The sequence below is a fragment of the Elaeis guineensis genome, chromosome 12, assembly GCF_000442705.2.
Source record: "Elaeis guineensis isolate ETL-2024a chromosome 12, EG11, whole genome shotgun sequence".
NCBI classification, from domain to species: domain Eukaryota; kingdom Viridiplantae; phylum Streptophyta; class Magnoliopsida; order Arecales; family Arecaceae; genus Elaeis; species Elaeis guineensis.
The window spans coordinates 6,222,737-6,227,965 of record NC_026004.2 but is presented as its reverse complement, the minus strand read 5'-3'; positions in this window follow the sequence as shown (position 1 = coordinate 6,227,965).

Sequence of the window (5,229 nt, the reverse complement as noted above, 5' to 3'; positions counted from 1 at the left end):
CTGAACTTCATCCTGTGGGCGTACCGGACGACACCCTGTATCCCGACCGGAGAATCACCTTTCAGCTTGGCCTATGGAATGGAAGCCATGATCCCACTGGAGATCGGATTGCCATCAACTAGGGTCGAGCAATACCGAGAGCCGGAGAACTCTGAGTGTCAGAGGGCCGACTTGGACCTCTTGCCCGAGTTCCGACGCGAGGCACAACTTCGTATGGCTTTTTACCGACAAAAGGTGGCCCGATATTACAACGCCAGGGTAAAGCCAAAGCTCTTTCGACCTGGAGACCTGGTCTTGAGAAAGGCGGAGGTCTCGAAACCCTCGGATCAGGAAAAATTATCCCCGAACCGGGAGGGACCCTACAAGGTGGCCGACGCCTACGGACCGAGAGCTTACCGACTGGAAACCCTGGAAGGGAAACCCATCCCCCGAACCTGGAACGCCGACAATCTGAGGTTGTACCATCAGTGAACTCTGTACCTCCCACCATTTGGAATACGAACTCAGTTTAAATTTTGGAGTCTGGAATTTCGACCCTTCGACTGGGGTTCGGCACTCGCCGAGGAATGCGGGCCACCGACGTCCCAACACGGACTTCACGATTCTACTTCATGCCGTCGGACTGGCTGCCGGCGTTTCGTCGAACATTTAAAGGACCGACACACTTGCGAAAATGGGAGTTACACTCCTTCTACAACTTTCGGCTAGAACGTTCAGGAAGAACAATCAGCCGACTCGTCAACCCGGCTCCGGTCGGGAAAGGCAAAAGCGCCAACGCAACCAACGCCGCGTTCACGACCTACTGACCGGGTCGAAGCCAGTCGAAGGGTATTCGGCTTACCACCGTTTATCACACGGCGCTACACAAGCGCCCGACCAAAGTCTGGGTAAGGGGAACTCGACTTACCATCGCCTTCCCGACCAGACACGTCGGCTACATCCGACAATGTAGCAGACGCGGTCTGACCGACCACATCGGACGACATTTGGGTCGTCGGGGTGCGCCCGAAAGTCGATCGACTTTCTTCCCCACGAACGACCTTCGACTCCGCCAGTCGACCGACTCAGCACGCTCGTGCCTGGAAGTCGGTTGACCCCCGACTCACACCAGGACGACGTGCATTCGACTCTGGCATTCAGTTTGCGGCCTAATGATGGATGTTCGGTCTAGGCCCTGAGATGGGCGATCAGTGGTCGGGGTTCGTCTTGTTTACCTCACACTGAACCGCCGACTATCTCGACTAACGACTCGGGGTGATGATTGGGTGTCCTAATGCGGCACGCCAAGGCTGCGGCCCTTCGACGTTATGACCCCGCGATTACAAGCACATTCCAGCAGGCAAGAAAAGAAAGTCAAAAAGTTGATTACAAAATCGGGCCGAAGCCCGGTTACAAGTGTGCTAAGGAAAACAAAAACGATAAAGGAAGATAAGGCCGCGATCATCCTTCGGAGTCAATCTCCTCGATTGACGGAAGCTCGGGGATGACCGGTGTATCCACCAGGATCGGCACTGGGTCGATGGCCAAGGCAGGATCGTCGGTCGGTGCTGGATCGATGGTCGGCACTGGACAATGGGTCTGAACTTGGTCAGGAGTCAGGGCCATCCCTCCCTCGGCAATCTATTCCGGGACGGCCTCTCCCGCCGCAGCGACGCCCCCCGATGATGGGTCAGCCATCTCTTCCGTGGCTTGGTCCTCAGCCCCCGGTGGAATGATGCCACTGAGGTCCAACTCCGGGTACAGGGCTTGGACTGCATCCCGACCATCCTCGTACCCCACCCGGTACGACGCGAAGTCGGACTCCAGTTGCTCCTCTTGATACCGGTCGGAGCCACGAAAGTCGTCCACCGCCTGACTCGCTGACTCCTTCGCCGATCTTGCCTCCGCTTCCGCCCGATCGAGAGAGTCTTTCGCCGACTCCGCCTCTGCCTTCGCTATGTCGGCATCGGCCTGGGCAATCGACAAGTCCTCCTCAGCCTTGGCGAGATTCTCCAGGCTGATCCGGAGCTGCTCGCGTTCGGCCTCGAGCTCGACGGCGACGCCGTCCCGCTCGCACCGCAGATGGTGCGCAGTCCGACCCTTGCGCTTGGCTTCTTTTCGGGCCGACTTGAGCTCGGACTTGAGACGAGAGACCTCGTCCACCAACTTCGCCTCCCGATCGGTCGACTGCTTCAGGTGTTCGACCAGCATCGCCCTGTCGGCTTCGGCGGTCGCCGCCCTGTCCTTCCAAGCCGCCCGGACATTCCCGAACCTCCGGTACCCGGCTTCAAGTTCGGACATGGTATAGATCAGCTGCGGACGCGGGCACTACGTCAAGAAAGCGAAGTAATGAAAATACTAAGGAAAAAGGAGGTGAAGTGGAACTTACCCCGATCATGGTCAGGTAGAACGAAGATAGCATCTCGATCACTTGCCGAGACCTCAGCACCTCCACGTCGGCTGGGAGGAGGATCCCCTGGCACAGTCTCCTGGCCAAGTTATGGTCGGCCAGCACCGACGCCCCTTCGGGGATCTGAGCGCCAGGTGGCGCGGTGCGACTCCCCAACCTCGTGTCGTCAGCAGGGTCCATCGGGGCTTTTCCCCGATCGGCCATCCCAGCCAGTGGATCCGGTAAGGAGGGGATGCTCGAGTTTGATGCAGCACCCCCCGTTGCAGCTGCAGATGCCGTCGGATAGCGTTCGGGTTCCCGAACGGCGTCCGACGCCACTCCCATCGGCGAAGCCGCCGACGTTCCATCAGCCGCTTCCTCCGCCGGCCGCTCCTCCGGTTGCACCGTCGGAGCCGAGAGTGCGATCACCGACTCCGACTGATTGGTCACCGACGCTGCGACGGTCAGCACTGCTGTGGAGGGTTTCTTCGGTGGTCGTGAAGGTCCGGCCCCCGACGCCGGCCTCTTCCTCGCCGCATATTGTCGGATTTCAGCGTCGGTCGGCCTCATCCTCGGTGGTGTCCCTACGATGCCGACAGAAGGATTAGTATATGCACGAGAACGAATGCCAAATAAAAAGACAACCGATGGATCGGGCGATACCTAGACGGGGGACCAAACTCAGGCCAGCGTCATAGAGGGCTTGTTCGGTAACAAGCTCCCTCTGCTTTGGGACCGACATGTCTTTGAGTCGGTGGAAGTCCTCCCGGTCGTCCGCCTCCACCCGGCTGTTCTCGTTTGCCTCGGTTCGGGGCGCACCCCAATGAGAAGGGAAGCCCCAGGGAGAAGAAGAAGAAACAAAGAAAAACTGATTCTTCCATCCGTGAATGGACGATGGAAGGCCAGTGATGAAGGAAAGATCCTTCCGGGGGTTGAAGAGCCACCACCCTCGGGCCTTAGGGTGGGGTCGGAGGACAAAAAATGCCCGGAAGAGAGAGATACGAGGGTTGGTCGGCAGAAGCTGACACAACAGGGCGAAGCTAATTATTAGCCGAACAGAGTTCGGTGCCAGTTGCGCCGGACAAAGTCCATAATAGTCTAGCAGATTTCGGACGAACTCCGGAATCGAAAGTCGAAGACCAGCCCGGAGGTCCTCGACGTACAGTGCCACCTGGCCTGCCGATGGGTTGTTAACCCGACCGCCGGCCCCAGGGGCAGAAAGTTGGAACTGCTCCGAGATATGATACTGATCCCGAAGTCGATCAACATTCAGCCCCGAAAGCGAGGAAACCTCAACTTTCGGAGTCGACCGAGGGTCATCGGTCGGGTTTCCCGACTGAGCCCCCTGAGATGAGGTTCCGGCCATAACACCAGAACCAAGAGGAAGACAAAACCAAAGGAGAAGGAAAAGGAAGAGAGAAGGTTTAAAGGAAAGCTAGGGCAAAACAGGAAGGAGCACGAACCCCGGGTGGACCCTTGCGAGAGTGGGAGAGGAGGCAGCTGCCGGCGATGACGGAAGGACCGCTTGGGCAGAGTCTCCGCAGCAAATCGTCAGGAATGGAGCTTCAAGCACAAGTGGCCCTATATATATAGGGCCGTTCAACGGTCGAGATGACGCCGCGCCGATCGAGATTTTTCGGATGGACGACATGTGGCGGCATCCGGGCCCCCTTTCGATCCGGCGGTACGGTGCACCCATCCCGAAAAGGCCACACCGCCTTCATTAAATGAAAGGATGCCGGCCCGACGACCCCCGACACGTGGCGGAAGGACCGCGATTCGGAATTGAATTGCCCGCGACGATTCGTGTCCCCGATGGGACGCCTGACAGCGACCCGCGCTCCCAGAACCGGCGCCGGACGGCGGTTTGCGTTCCCCAAAAGTTGCCGGACACCCGATCGCCTGACATCGGATCGTCCGGCACCCGATCGCCTGACACCGGATCGTCCGGCACCCGATCGCCTGACATCGGATCGTCCGGCACTCGATCGTCTGACACCCGATCGTCTGACACCCGATTGCCTGACACCAGATCGTCAGGCATCCGATCGCCTGACACCGGATTGTTTGACGTCCCGACGATGGGACACCTGACGTCGACTTGACCGAATCCTCTGCCGGTGAGGTCGGCAAACTCGGTCCAGGACGCAGCAAGGAATCCACTCCTTTCCCCCGACGTCCTACCTGCATGGAGACGCGGGCCGATGTGACATCAAGCTCAGGAGTGGGGGGCAACTGTTGGGATATACCGACCGACCGACCGACCGACCGACCGAGAATATGTCGGTCGGGCAGACCCTTTCTGCCCTCCCGACCGACTACACCGGGGGATCCGGTGTCCGACTCCCGCGACGGGCCCGGCTGACCATAGGAGGGGTCCGAAGCTCTACCCGGCGCCCTTCAGCTAGCCACCGACCCAAGGTCGGACAACTCCTCCAGGCACCGTACTACCGCCAGGGACTGTCAGCCCTGACAACAGTATGCGGCGCTACCGTCTAACTGCATTATCCCGCCTATGGCTTTGTCAATCCTAGTGATTTGACAGCCCCATGGCGATTTGACATCTTTACGGCGACTCTGACATTCTACCGTGAATTGACAATTCTTCAATTGTCCGCGCCATTAATGACGGCGCCATACCATGCTCCACTATATATATCGGGGAAGGCAACAGTGCTCGGGGGTCCTTCCGAAAACTCTCAGGTTTGCTCCCTTTTTTTCTCTCCCTCGATTGAGCTCTCTGTTTTCGTTTCACTGTTGCCCAGTCTCCTCTCTGACTTGACCGTCGGAGGGTCTCCGCCGGAGCCGCCTCCGGTCAGTGTGGACTTTCTTTTGCAGGTGCTCGTTCTCGGCGATCAGAC